Below are 16507 nucleotides of genomic sequence, written 5' to 3'. Positions count from 1 at the left end.
TTGTAAAGTGCTACATACGATGTGATTCTAATTCGTACATGTTATCACATGAGGAGTAAAGGCGTCCTATGCAATGAGTTTGCATAAGATCAGGACCAAGAAATAAGTCACTCTTACTTTATAATGTTGTTTACTGTATAAGACTGACTATTTCACCTAGATGACCTAGGTAACTTGATCTTAATCCTGAGCTAACTATGAACTCCTATTTATTAGGGATTTCCCTTAGATTTGCATAGATGAGCGTTGGCTCAATAAAGCTGGCTTAATAAGACTCCCACTTCAGGGGTAAGACCGGATAGATGGTTGGGAACATAGGGTGCAAGACGAAGTTCACGCCTACCCGATTTAGGGATAGGAGAAAGGTTATTCTTTCAAGTACTGAATCTAGGTCTTGAACAAGGGGCCCCACCCTCTCACTGAGCTAAGAGAGTTTGGTTTAGTGATTGGATCACAAACCAGTTATTCATTAGAGGATCAGTAGGGACTTGAGGAATAAGACATAATCTCAAGGGTAAAACAGATATTTGACCCAGCCGTTATTACAAATAACCTATGAAGGGTCAACTTGTTGATTATGGTTAAATCATGTGGACATAATATATCTACAGCGAGGGGAGTGCAACTATGGGCTTCAGTGGAGTGACCCATTAGTTTTCGAATGATGATTAATCTAGTCTAATGAGTTTAACCAATTAATCTCGGATCGTTAGAGCCCATGATCTGTAGGTCTACAAGGTCCCCCTACTAGCTCGTACAGACTAGCTCTAGAATAGCGTGATAAGTTAATTTTAATCGTTCAAATTAGAATTAAGGGAATTAGTAATTATATGAGATATAATTACATGTTTAATTTGAGAATTAAATGGAATAGGAGAATTTATATATTTAAATATGATTTAAATATATAAAGATGGATATGCGTTAAAATTAATCTAATATTTGATATTAAATTAATTAAGTTTTATTTAATAATTAATTTATGAAATTAATTAAATTTTTCATTTTTAAAATCAAAATAGATTTTATAAAATCAAATTTTGATTTTTGAGATAAAATTTGAACATTAGAAAATAAAACACTAAAATTGAAAATATTGATTTTCCATTATCCATTTCTTCACTTGCTTACACAAGAAGCATTCTCTTGGTCTTGTCTTCTCCAAGCATGAGCTGCAACTCATGCAAGTCTCTTTTTTTCATGTTGATCTGCAATATAATGAAGAAATTGGAGTGAAAATCAGGTATGCAATCTATAGAGAATTTGAGAGAAAATTCGATTTGAAGAAAGAGTTCTTCAATAAGATTACTACAGTGAGTATTTCTCCTTCATCCCTTGATTCAAGCTTGTTTTGAGTCCCACAACTCAATCTAGAGCATCAAGAGAATAGTGGAAAAGATCTTGAGGTGGTCTGCAACAAGATTTGGAGAAGATAGCAGCTAGAGAAGGAGCTTTGAAGAAATTCTACAAGAGGTATGTCTTGAAACTCACTTATTTTCTGCAAGAGCATGCTTTATATTTTGCCAAAATTAGTGAATTTGAGTGCTTAGATGATCCTTGTGCTTTCGCTATTGCTGATACATTCCTACATGTATCCCCTTTATCTATATTCACAATACAGAACTTGAAGTAAGAGGGAGGCTCCCATTCATTGTGATGGAATCATAACTCCCTTGTAATGGGGAGTTATTAAATATACATTAGTATCACATAACAAAGTATATTATATGATTACTTAACTAACTTAATTAATCATCTAATATGCTTTTAATCACATTAATATGCACCTCTTTCTTATAATCTATAGTTTTGATATGAACCATATCTACATTAAATTTGAAGCTATAATATTAATATAAATCTCATTTATATAAATAATATTTGGATGACATTCAAATATTCATCTCTCATATATTATATAATTTTAATTATAAATAATTTATAATTAATTATATACTATAATATATCAATATATATTATACTTTATATTAATCACATTAATATAATTAATATCTTTGATTCCCTTAAATAATTTGAAAAATTCAAATTATTCCGAAAACAATTGTTCCTTGGTTTATCCTTAGTGAACTAGCAAGAGGACCTACATATTAGAAGCTCCAATGATACGAGATTAATTAATTAAACCCTTTAATTAAATTGATCAACATTCATTCACTGTCAGTCACTCAACTGAAGATCAGCAACTACACTCTTCACACTATAGATATATTTTTGTGTCCATTGAAACAATCAATTAATAGTAAGTTGACCCTTCACAAATTGCTTGGAACTGCAACTGGGTCAAATTACCATTTCATCCCTATAGTTACATTTAAGTCTTTAAGTACCACCAAGTCCTCTAATGAACAATTAGTTATAGTCCAACTAAAATCCCTCTCTGGCCAGTGAGTGGGTGAGGTGCCTCATTGTTCCAAACCTAGAATCAGGTCATAAAGAAGTTCATCTACTTACCCTGAAGACGGAAAGTAGTGAATTTTATCTTGTGTAGTTGTGTTCTCAGCTCCCTAGTCGGACAAATTCCCAAAATGGTAGGCATATTGAGTCGGTGAATCTTGTCACTCTCACCCATACAGTTCAAAGGATCACCCACATAGATAAAACTTAGCAACTTACTCAGAATTAAGGTTAAGTCACCTACGATCATTCTTGTGACATGTAAGCCTCTTCAAGTAATGGCATTATAAAGAAAGACTAATCATTTCATGGTCTGGTCTTATACAAACTCTTTGTAAGGATACACCCACTCACATGTCTTCACATGAACAATCAGGATCAGATCATTTGTAACACTTTACGACTATTTTAACAATTACAAAGTGGGTCGTATTCTTAGTGTCACCAGGATACATCCATATACTACAAACCATTTAGGTTATTACATAAACATGATCCACCTGTATGTCAACCACATACATATTTAAGTTACAATAAATAACCCTCGATACTAGTTTATTGGATTGGGTTAATGCAAACTAAATGTCAAATAAAATAACATCTTATTTTATTAAATAAATAATTTGTGTACAAAAAATTTACAAACTACAAAACCCATAAGATTTAGGGCATCAACCCCAATAGTTGGTCGGTTGCATAGTCGATTCCATAAAAAATGCGCTCGATCGCCCTTTTGAAGCTTTATATGTATTTTGCATCTCCTGAGTTTGCAAGGTGACGATGTTAGGTTTTATGTCCTAAAACTCATAGATAGTAAATATTATTAATTGACTATTATCAATAAAGAATTATGAATGTTAATTCACTAAATTTTATTGTTTGTATTATTGTCTCTTTTGTCTTAATAACCCTAAATCCAAACTAACATCCAAAGTTGTCTTATGAGTCTTAAACTGTATATGGAGACATACAGGAGTCAATGTTCAAGATATAGCTTAAAGGGTCTATAGTATAGGGATAAGGTTGAATACCTTATCTTGGAAACACTATGGATACGACCCACTTTGTATTTTATACAAACAAAATGATCCAACGCGTTCGTGTAGGTGACACGTTAATGGGGGTATCCTATGCAATGAGTTTGCATAAGACTGGATCGCAAAATAGTAACTAGTAGATGTAACATTGACTAGTTAGGATTCTATTTTAATAAGATGACCTAGATGACTTAGTCTTAATCTTGAGTATATTATGAAATCCTGTTCATAGAGGATTATCTTTTGATTTTATGGGTGAGGTGTCCAGTTCATCAACCCAATAAGCCTACCATTTTGGAGACAAGACCAAATAAGGAGCGGTGAACATAATAATATAAGATGAAATTCACTCTTTCCTACCTTAAGGGTAACTAGATGAGTGTTCCATTATGTGGTATGTTCGGGACTTGAACAAATGTCCCTACCCTCTCATTGGCCTGAGAGGGGTTTCTATTTATTGGTTAGACCATAAATAGATTGTTGATTAGAGAAGCACTGGTACTTAAGGAGTCAAAGGTAACCCAAGAGTAAAATGGTAATTTGACCCAAACACTCATGAAGGACTAACTTGCTAGTATTGGTCTATATCTATGGACACAGAACTATATCTGTAGTGAGAAGAGTGCAGTTGTGGGTCTTTATTGGAGTGTACGGACAGTTTACAAATATTGATTAATTTGGTCATTGGAGCTTTTGATCTACAGGTCCACTAGGTCCCCTCATTAGCTCACTAGAGGATACTTAAGAGGTATAATTTGAATTGGATACTTAAGAGGATAATTTGAATTGGATACTTAAGAGGGATAATTTGAATTGTTTAAATTAATTTGAGAAAACTATATATTAATGTGATTAATATATAATTAATTATGAATATGATCTATAATTAAATTGGAAAGTAATATTTGAATAAGATTCAAATTAATTAATTCAAGTGAATTAGATTTACAAAGAATTAATTAATAGAAAGGTTTTGCACATATACATAGGATATATATGATAATTAAATATATACATTAAATTGGGTTGAATGTATAAATAGTATTTAAATATTGTGCAAACTAAAATTAAATAAATGTTATTTAATTAATTATAGAAAATGAAAATATTACGAAAAGGACTTGGCTCTTCTCTATAAAACGACTTCTTTATGGCCTTTTGGGAAGACACATACAACACAATACACAATACCATAGTGTTATTTTGCAGAATTTTTTTTCCTAAGCCATAAAGAAAATCCTCTCTATTCTCCAAAACCCTTTTCTCCTTTCCCTCTCCCAATAATTGGATACCATCTATCTCTTTATTGGAATCCTATAGAATAACGAGATTACTCTTGTGGTAGTGTTCAAGTTTGTTCAAGAAATTGTTTGTTCAAGTTTGTGGTAGTGTTCAAGTTTGTTCAAGAAATTGTTTGTGATGAAGATCGTTGGAGACCCGTTCGTTGGAAATAGGATAGGATTATTCATGACACTTGGGAATCTATAAAGGTAAGAGTCATTCTAATATTTTCCCTAATGCATGCAAATTTTCATGTTTATATATTCTATTTTGTATAATGGTTTTGTTTAGTATAAAATCGATTTGCGAGATGCAAGGCATTCTAACAAAACGCTTCCGCTGCAGGATTCAATCCCTTCAGACGAAAGCGAACAATTTCAATCCTGACTGAGATGTAGGAGAAATATCACGATTGAGATGTAGGAGAAATGAATCGATATGTGAGAGTAGAATGGGAATTTCCTTTAAAATTGAGGATAAGATAGACAGTGAAAATTTCTCCAATTATACGCTCAATTAATATAGTATTGATTGCTGGCATCATGTCATTTTCTTCCTCCTCAACAACTGAAGCATAGCCATTCTCAGCATCATCAATCACTACATTTATAGATTCCATAACACTACATGTTCAATTGTTGTAAACTCGATAAGCTTTGATATTCATAGAGTATCACACAAATATGCCTTAATCAGATTTAGAATCTCACTTCTTTTAAGTCTCCTATCCACAAAAAAGTAGCACAGACTGCAAAATATATGAAAGTATTTGATATTTGGTTTCTTCCCTCACCAAATTTCGTAATTTGTGCAGGACGTACAAGGACGTAGAGCAACCCTTTTGTGAATATGAAAAGTTGTATTAAGGGCCTCAACCCAAAATTAATAAAGCAACTTTTTTGTATAAAGCATTCCACAAGCCATTTCTTGTAAAGTTCTATTTTATGGCTCCACCACACTATTTTGCTGAAAAGTTATAGGGGCAGAGAATTCATGATGAATACCTTCTGAATTGCAAAAATTTGAAAATTAAGCATTATTAAATTCTCGTTGATGATCGCTAAGGATTTGGTTGATATGAAGGTTTTTCTCCTTCTGAAGCATTAAGCATAGGATTTTGAAAGTTTTAAAGGCAACAAATTTTTCCTTGAGAAGTGCACACATGTGTACCTTGAAAAGTCATCAACACACATGAGAACATATCGTTTCCCACCGTGACGTGCAACTTGCATGGGCTTCATAAGATGCATATTAGTAAGTTGCAATATACGAATTATTTTAGTATGGGATATCTATTTATGAGAAACTTTAATTTGTTTACCTGCATGGCATTCCCCATATGACTCAATTATCCATATGGAGGAAGGGAAGATCAACAATGATATTTTGCAAAACTACCTTCTGGATAAATTTAATACTAACAGACCTCTAAAATACAAAAAAATGAAGGTTGAGTTTCTGAAGTACGAACCTCCAAGCCCTAAAATACTAAATGAATCTCTGAAATACAAAAAACCAAAGATTAGGTTGAACGCTTCGCACAAGAAAACGAAACCATGGATATGAAGTTGAAGCGAAGCTATGGTGGCAAGAAAGCTAGAGATGAAACAAAAGCTTGGGCAACAGAGAGGAAAAAGCGGCGGCAGCGTGAACGCTTCCATGGGAGGGAGTTGGTCGATTTCATTTGAGAGGGAAACTAGGGCAGCCACAAAGTGAGAGAATGAAATGTGGTCGATCAGGTTCGTTTGAGAGGGAGAACGGAAATTAAGTTCTCGGAACGAAAACCCATAGCGTTGCAACACTATTGAGAGCATTGAAACTCTACGTGCATGAGGCGTGCACGTTTTCCATTTTTCCATCAATCTACATAGCGTTGCAACGTTACTTTTGAGTGTTGCAACGCTACCCTGTATTCTTGATTTTTTAAAATGTCAAGAAACCATTAATTGAACTTGACATTTTTAAAACATCAAGTACTGAATTTTCCAGGAAAAATGCACAACCCTCGCTTTTAAAATCAATTCTTCACATTTTTTCTTTAAAATCACCTATTTGTTGACATTTTTTTTTATAAAAACGTCAAGTATTTAAAATTCAAACGTCAAGAAAGGTGATTTTTCTTGTAGTCTAAGAAATGAGGAGGAAATAGGCTTTATTTTGAAAAACCAAAAAGGAAAAATGAAATGGTTACCAAATGAGAACTTAGTTTTTGGTTTTTTTTGTTTTTGAAAATTAAGCCTATACACACTACTTCCACTTCCAAATATCTTAAAATAGACTTAATTTTAAAAAATAAAAAATAATAATAATAAATAGTTACATAACAGGATCTTGTAACATTAATAAACTTAAAGGACGAATGAGATTATTATATTTTATTAAGAAAAAGATTATTATTAGAAACATAGTAGATTATATTAGTGTATGCATGTTGTGGGTTTGGAAGAAGAGGAGAAGTTATGTAAAGAAGCAAGGAGTGGGACATAGAATGTATAGGAGGAAAAATATACATAATTAATTTCATGTAACATCATTAATAAGATGCATTTTATTCATTAGCTAGGTTTGAACAATATTCATGAATTCGCTGATTATTTTATCGAAATGATGATAAAAATGATTTTAGAAATATATATGGTTGTTGTGGTGTGTGGGTACGTGGTCATGGGCAAAAGGTAACATCATAGCTGGTTGTACTACTGCATGTGAAAGTGCTGTTTTCGTCGTCATAAGCATAGCTGTAAGCCTGGGGGCATTCTTCCTCGAAGATCTTAGCAGAGATGCCAGGTTGACATATTTTTGGGTCGTTAAATTCAGCCGTGCAACAATCCTCTGGTCGGTTATATGCGAGACATGAACTCTTACAGCCAATAACCCCATTTTTCCCTTGGACAATCAAATCTGATGGGCACACCATATTCACATCTGAAGAACATTTGGGTGATACACATTGCCCTATTCCACCATTTGGAGTTATGGAAGCAGGTAAGTTGAAGCCGTCAACAAGGCTGATATCGTAGAAATCTGTGCCTCCATTTTGAGCTAATGTGAATTCAGCTAACGTAGCTGGTGGAATTCCTCCAGCGCCATTGCAAAATACAGAGCCAGTGGCACAATCTCCAGTTTCACAAGAAAACCTCGAAGAGTCATCTATGGTGCAACCTGTTCGAGCCCAAATTCTACCAGTCCATGGTGTAGGAACATTTATAATCTCGTTCTCTTCAGAAGCTAATCCAAATCCAGTGGCAGATAATTGGCTTTGTCCGCTACCACTAGTTAATGTTGCGGGCCATATCGTATGTCTACAATTATTTTTAATCACAATTTTAGCAGCATAACCTGTTTAACAAAATTGTCAATTATCAAATACAAGACGTAAAGAGAAAAACATTAAAACACACACAAAAAGGTACTATTATGTAAATCTTACTCGAGGACAATAGCAAAGCAAATGTGAAGAGGGTTGCTTAGATGAATGCCATTTAATTAATTTCAAGATGTTTCTTCTATTGCTAATAATCAATATTGTGAGTTATGTTGAAAATCACGTGTTGCCTCCCTACTTATACTTGTTGGAAAAATAGCAAAAATTCATGAGTTTGGCTAAGCCAATTTCTATGGGGCTGCCAGTTTAGTTTATTTACAATATAACCCAAATAAATATTTAAAATGCTTAATTTGTCATTTTCTAAGTTGACCATGGAATTTAATTGACATATATATAAACCATAAATTCATAATAGCTGCCCACGTTGTAATTTAATTTGTATAATATAATACTTAATTTCTTTCTTATCCATATTCATGTCTGCCAAATAATATCATACCTCAACTTCATCAAACGCATCACATTTCAAACTAAATTTCATCCTTTAATCCTTCTTGCTACCAACCTTTTTTTTTGGGGTGTATTTTCTGTTTTCGGTTTTTATTTTTCTACTTTCTGTCTTTGTTTTCTAAATTCAAATAAAATTTTATAAACTTCAAAAAAAATTGTTTTTAAAATTTGTCTAGAAATTTCAATATTTTTATAAAAGAAAGGTGGAAATCATAGAAAAAAATTGTGAGGAAACAATTGTAATTTAAAAAAAATAAATAAATAACCTCTTTTTTTTCTTCATTAAAACTCGACTTTGAAAACGTTTTTAGAATTTATAATTAAAAGGAGGGGCAATTGCAAGAGTATAACAAGTATTATAAAAATTGGAAATATTTATGATTGAACCACGAAGGAGTGTCGAATTCCCTTCAAAAAATATTTATATGCTCGGGACTTGAGCTAATATCGTAGTTATAGTTGGTCAGATCGATCCACATGGAGCGCTCGTGTTTTCCTTTAATTTTGAGTCAAATTTCTCAAAGTAACCGACGGGGTTTTATTTGTGTTAGCAATGAAATTAAATGGCAAAAAGGGTAAAACAACAAGAATGTAAATAGCGGTAATGGAATATTAAAAGTACGTCTAATTTATATTTATTGATTATTAAGTGACAATTAAGTATTAAAATGGTTATAGAAGGATCATTACAAAGAAGCCATAAATTAAGATGTCAGATTAGAAAAACTAACAAGAACCCTATAACTTAAATGCATCAGTCTTCACATAACTTCTCTGTTATATTTTACAATCGTCTATCTTAGGAGTAAAATTTCCAGTATATCCTCAGTCAACAGTACATTCAACATGGTCAAGCAGTCCAACCTAATCAATGAATGCCAATAAATCATGCAGTTCAATCAGTCATAAATTATCAGTCCAAACATTCTTTTTTTTTTTCTAAATTTAGATAAAATTTTATTAAAAAAATTATTTTTGATTTTTCAAAATTGTGTTGGAATGCCTTGAATTTGTTTATTGGCACTTCAAACAACCAATCTGAGGTCCAGGGGCAGCGTGCCCTAGAGGGGCTTTAGGGGCAACGCCCCCGAAACCTTTATCATAATTCGTATTTAACATATTTATTTATTTACGATATAACCTTAGGGTTTAGAGTAGTGCATTATATAAACTCTCTAACCCTAGAGGCGCCATTTGTGTATTCATAAAACATTCTCTCTAATAATATTATTCTCTATTCCTCATGAACATAACTAACACATCGTTAATGAACACATCGTAACTAACGTTCTCTCTAAAATATACTCGTATGTCGATTCTTTTATGTTCTTTTATATTCTTTAATTGCCAATTTCGTAACAAACTAGTATCAAAGCCTCGTTAGGATTTTTTCAAAATTCCATATTTGTTCGACAATTGAAGATGTCTGGCATGAACATAAAATTTGACAAATACACAAGGAGAAACAATTTTAATTTATGGTAGATCAAGATGTGACCCCTACTAAAGCAACAGGAACTGTGGGTGCCACTAACTAGTAAGTTAAAGAAGGTTGTCATGGATGATGAAGAATGATAAACTCTTAAGGAGAAGGCTCATTCGACGATCATGCTATGTTTGGCTAATGACGTCATCATCGAGGTCACATATAAAGATGTTGGGGTTGATGCCCTAAATCTCGTAGGGTCCCATAGTTTGTAATGGTAATGTACAAACATTTTATTTATGAATTAAAATATGTAATGTTTTATTTCAAAATTAGTTGCATTAACCACAAAACAATAAACTGACATCCACGGTTATCTTGTAGCTTAAACATGTATGTAGAGACATATGAGTGGATTAGTTTAAGTGATAACCTAAATGATCTGTAGTAGATGGATAAGGCTTGATACCTTATCCTGATGACACTACGAGTATGACCTGCTTTGTAGATGTACAATTGTTGTAAAGTACTACAAATGATCTAATCCTGATCATTTATGTGGAGACATGTGATTAGGGATATTCTATACAAAGGAGTTTGTATAAGACCGGACCATGAAATATTTAGTCTTATTATATAACGTCGTTCATAATAGAGACTTACATTTCACCACGATGACCATAGGTAACATGACCTAAATCCTGAGTGAGTTGTAAACTCCTGCCTATGAAGGCAGTCCTTTTATTTATATGGGTGAGAGTGGCCATATCACTACCTCAACAAGCCTATAATTTTGGGGATTCGTTTGATTGGGGAGCTTGGAACACAGCTACAAAAGAAGAAATTCACTCCTTCCTCAATGTCGGGGCAAGTAGATAAATTGCGCCTTTAAGGGTTGATTCTAGGGCTTGAATAATGTGGGTCATGCCCTCTCCATGCTTGAGAGGGGTATAATCATAGTTGGACTATGATTTATTGTTCATTAGAGGGATCAGTGGTACTTAAAGAGTTAAATGTAACTACAGGGGCAAAACGGTAATTTTGACTCAGCTGTACTTACAAGCAATTTGTGAAGGGTGACTATACTATTGATTGGTTATATCCAATGGACACAAAAATATATTTGTAGTGCAAAGAGTGCAGCTATCAATCTTTAGTGGAGTGTTTGACAGTTAACGGATGGTGAATAATCTAATTAAATAGTTTAATTGATTATTCATGTACCGTTGAAGCTTCAAGCTACAGGTTCATAAGGTTCCTTCGGTAGCGCAACAAGAATTAATGAGAATCGGTTTTTTGATTAATTTGAATTGTTCAAATTAATTGAGGGAACTAATTATATATGATATAATTAATTTAATTATAATTATATGTGATATAATTACTATAATGTATTTGATACATTATATATAAAGTATTTTTTAGAGGAAATAAATATAAATGTGAATTATATTAAAAGCCATTAGTGAGAGAAAAAAAAATATAGGTTTTATTGTATATGATACAATATTAAAACTATAGGTTATATGTTATATTTGATATAATGTATAGTTTAATATATATTATATGATAAGGTAGTTATCATATTAATATATATTAAATTAATTAATTAATTTTATTTAATTAATTTAATTAATTTTTTAAATTAAATAATGAGAGGGAGTTGTAACTCCCTCCCCTCTTTTCTCTCCTTTTTAACATGAATGGGAATTAGTTTCAAAATAACTTCATCTTCTTCCTGAAAAAACTAACTATAGAGCTCCCTATGTTTTTTTATAAGAAATCAACCCCCATTGTTTTCTCCTCTCTTCTCTCAATCAATCCCTCTATCTCAATCCAAAATCACCAATGCACCACACACTCCTGGATTCTCATAAGAGAATACTGATGTCATCTTGTGGTCGTGTCCTTTTCGGTTTTTGGGATTTCGTTTGAAGAGTATCTTCAAAGGTAAGGGTTTTCTAAACCCTATTTGTTGTTTGATGTAATTAGTATGTTGTATTTTATATGTAAATGCATAATTCTTTCTTCCTCTATAAAATTGTAATTCTATAAAAATTGGGTTTTGGGAAGATTCACTTCCACTCAAAGATCCCCTCACAAAGGTTCCTTCAATAGGTATCAGAGCTGACAGGTTTATATCCCAAATTCCTAATTTTTATGAATTTTTTTTACAGTTTTGGTGGGTTTTAGTTTCTATTCTGTGTATTTTTTTTTTCATGTGATTAATTGTTGTTGAATGTCGTATTACTTTGATGGATTTTTTCGGGATTGGAAATTAGATTTGTGGTTTTCTTTTATGAATTTTGATCTGTAAAGGCCCGTGTTTTGAGGCATAATTAAGATATAGAGTCTATATTCAAAGTCCTTGAGTCGTTCGTGATGCTTCATGGTCAGATTCTAGAGAAAACGAGGCAGAAAAACAATGGAATTTCGAAGGAGTTCAAAACAATACAGAGGCGTATGTACTGTAGCATTGCAACATTGTGCCCTAGTGTTGTGATGCTACGATGCAACGGACAGAAGGAAATTTTCGTAGCGTCGCAACGCTGAGGCACAGCGTTGCAATGCTTCGAGATGGAAGTTTCAAGTGGTTCAACTCTGGTTCGCGTGGTTCGTCGTCTACCAGTTCGATTCAGCTTGTGGGTTCTTCGGTTCGAGCGATTTGGGTTTATCTGGATCGATTCCTTGTCCAGCTTGAGCTGTTCAAGGCCCGGTTCACTTGTTTCAAACCAGATGACTTTTTTTTTTGTAATAGTTTTCTAAGTTTAATTTAAATGTCCAATCCCGGTCCATCAACTGCTATTATAATATACATGTGATGTATTTTTTATTCTTATATTTATATGTCATATTATATGTCATATAGATTTAAAACCCACCATAGACTATGCATTTAATTTCATGCATCATTTACATTATAAGTGTTATAAGATATGTAAATACATGATTTATTTGATATAGAATGTTCATGCATCATATAGTATAAATGTTATAATATATACATGCATACATTAATAACATATATATGCATCATTTATATTATAAGAGTTATAATATATACTATGAATGTATATTTATAGTATGTTATTAATATTTTCATTACTTTAGCATATATAATGGTTGTGTATATTAGTAATGAATTGAGGTTGCATGAAGCATGACATTACCTTAGATACTTTATAATTGTTATAATTTACTAAAGAATGTCAAAGCATGCAATGTATGGTTTTAATTTATTTCATTTGTTTATAACTGTTATAACGAAATGAAATTATAAATTAAAATCAATAATTAAGAGTTGCATGCAAATCTTAGATTAAAAATCATCTTTTAAAATTGTTTTAAAACATGATTCATATAGACCTTAGATCACGTTTCTAATGAGATTAGAAATCTAAGTTTAATCTTTTAATTGATTTAATAGGATTAATTTGATTCTTAATAAAAGATTAACTATGTAATAAATATATCTATAAGAGATTGACTACAACCTAACCATTTAATGTTGTTTACCTGAAAGTTTTGGAATCTTTATCTGAAAGTTTACCTGAAAGTTTACCTTAATAAAAGATTAACTATGTAATAAATATATCTATATGGCCAGGATAGCTTCATTTTGGAATCTTTACCTGAAAGTTTCCTACACTTCCATAGTAATGTTGTTTTGAACAAGATTGACTACAACCTAACCATCTTGCTCAATGAACTACAGACCTTCCAGTCCTTAATGAAAAGCAAGGAACAGAAGGATGAGGCAAATGTTGCTTCATCTTCTAAGAAGTTCCATAGAGGTTCAACCTCTGGGACAAAGTTTGTACCTTCTTCCTCCGGCACAAAAAGTGGATGAAGAAGAAAGGTGGAAAAGGGAAAGCTAACCCACCAGTTGCTTCCCAAAAGGATAAGAAAGCCAAGGTTGCAAAGGGAATCTATTTCCATTGCAACCAGGAGGGACATTGAAAGAGAAACTATCCCAAGTACTTGGCAGAAAAGAAAAAGGCCAAGAAAGGTAATGTGCTTTGCTTATTTTGGAAACATGTTTACTGGAGAATGATGGTTCGGCCTGGATTATAGATTCTGATGCCACTAACCACATTTGTTCTTCATTTCAAGGAGTTAATTCCTCGCGGCAATTTAATGCTGGTGAGATGATTATGTGACTTAGAACTGGGCACGTCATCTCGGTTGTGGCAGTGGGAGGTCTTTAGTTAACTTTAAGGAATAAATTCATTTTACTAGAAAATGTATATGTAGTTCCTGGTTTAAAAAGGAACCTAATTTCTTTAAAGTGTTTACTTAAACAATCTTATTGTATCAACTTCCATGTAAATAAAGTGTTTATTTCAACAAATAGCGTTGATATCTACTAAACTGGAAAAAAAACCTTTACATGCTAAGACCGTTAGCAACCAAGACACTCCATAACAATGAAATGTTTAAAACTGCGGTAATTTAACATAAAAGGTTTAAAATTTCTCCTAAAGAAAATAACCAACTTTGGCACTTAGGATTAGGACACATAAATCTCAATAGGATTGAGAAGTTGGTGAATAATGGACTTCTAAGCAAGTTAGAAGAAAATTCTTTTCCTGTGTGTGAGTCATGCCTTGAAGGCAAAAATGACTAAAAGACCCTTTACTGGAAAAGTTCACAAGGCCAAAAAACCTCTAGAGATGGTACATTCAGACCTGTGTGGTCCAATGAATGTCAAAACAAGGGAAGGTTTTGAATTTTCATCACCTTTACTGATGATTATTTAAGATATGGGTATGTCACAAGTCTGAATCTCTTGAAAAGTTCAAAGAATTCAAGGCTAAAGTTGAAAATGCATTAAATAGAACAATTAAGATACTTCGATCTAATCGAGGTGGAGAGTTTATGGATTTGACATTCCAAAACAATTTGATAGAATATGGAATTGTATCCCAACACCAAGCACCTAGTACACCTCAGCAAATGGTGTATCAAAAAGTAAAAATCGAACCCTATTAGACATGGTTCGATCTATAATGAGTTATGCTTCCTTACCTGACTCGTTTTGGGGTTATGTAGTAAAGACTGAAACGTACATTTTGAACTGTGTTCTAACCAAGAATGTTATCAGAATACCTTTGGAGTTATGGAATGGTTGTAAAGCTATTTTACGTCATTTCAGAATCTGGGGTTGCCCAGCATATATGCATGAGGCAAATCCTATGAAACTGGAATCTCGTTCAACATTGTGCCTATTTGTAGGCTGCCCCAAGGAACGAGAGGTGATTTCTTCTTCGACCCTAAAGAAAACAAATTATTTGTATCGACCAATGCTACTTTTCTTGAAGAAGACCACATAAGGGAGCACAAGTCTCGCAGTTGTGTTGAATGAACTTTCCAAAGAAACTACTAAACCTTCAACAAGAGTTGTTGAAGAACCCAACACCTCAACAAGAGTTGGTGAAGTCGGATCATCTAGTAAGACAAATCCACCTCAAGTGTTGAGAGAACCTCGACATAGTAAGAGGGTTGTGAACCCACCTACCCATTACATGGGTTTAACAAAAATCCTAGCTATGATAGCTGATGGAGATGTTGAGGATCCATTGTCTTACAAGAAGGCAATGAAAGATGTTAACAAAGATGAGTGGATCTCGAAATAGAGTTGATGTACTTCAATTTGGTTTGAGACTTTATAGATCTACCTAATGGAGTTAAACCTATAGGTTGAAAATGGATCTACAAGCGAAAACGAGGTGCTGATGGGAAGGTGTTAACCTTAAAGGCTAAACTAGTGGCAAAGGGTTATACACAAGTTGAGGGAGTCGATTATGAGGAGACTTTCTTACCTGTTGCCATGTTAAAGACTATCCGGACCCTCTTGTCCATTGCCTCATATTATGACTATGAGATTTGGTAGATGGATATCAAGATTGCCTTTTTGAATGGAAATCTTGAGGAAATCATTTATATGGATCAGCCCGAAGGATTCATAACCCAAGGTCAAGAGCAAAAGGTTTACAAGCTTAATTGATCCATTTATAGACTAAAGCAAGCTTCTCGATCTTGGAACATGAGGTGTGATACGACCATCAAATCTTATGCCTTTAATCAAAATATTGATGAGCCTTGTGTATACAAAAGGATCATCAACAATTCAGTAGTTTTTCTAGTGTTATATGTAGACAATACCCTACTCATCAGGAATGATGTAGGTCTACTGAATGAAGTTAAAAATTGGCTAGTGACCCAATTTCAAATTACAGATTTGGGAGAGACTCAATTTGTTCTAGGAATTCAAATCTTTCAAGATCGAAAGAACAAAACGCTAGCTCTGTCTCAAACATCATAACAAAATACTTGTAAAGTATTCGATGCAGAACTCCAAGAGAGGTTTACAATCTTTCAGGCATGGAGTTATCTTGTCTAAGGAACAGTGTCCTAAGATACCTCAAGAGGTTGAGGAAATGAGACTAATCCCCTATGCATCGGTTGTAGGCAGTCTGATGTATGCGATGTTATATACGAGACCTAACA

The 16507-nt window shown here is 33.1% G+C and overlaps 1 pseudogene; it reads right to left on the bottom strand.

Annotated features, from left to right (window-relative positions):
- Nucleotides 1-7251: 7251 nt before the first annotated feature.
- LOC120077276 (thaumatin-like protein 1b pseudogene) lies at nt 7252-15859 on the bottom strand (annotated as a pseudogene).
- Between the last annotated feature and the right edge of the window lie 648 nt (nt 15860-16507).

Source organism: Benincasa hispida, chromosome 5 (assembly GCF_027475165.1).
Source record: "Benincasa hispida cultivar pf3 chromosome 5, pf3_genome.v1.1, whole genome shotgun sequence".
In the NCBI taxonomy this organism is placed as follows: Eukaryota; Viridiplantae; Streptophyta; class Magnoliopsida; order Cucurbitales; family Cucurbitaceae; genus Benincasa; species Benincasa hispida.
Note: the sequence above shows the minus strand (reverse complement) of the source record. Positions and strands in the feature narration are given on the sequence as shown.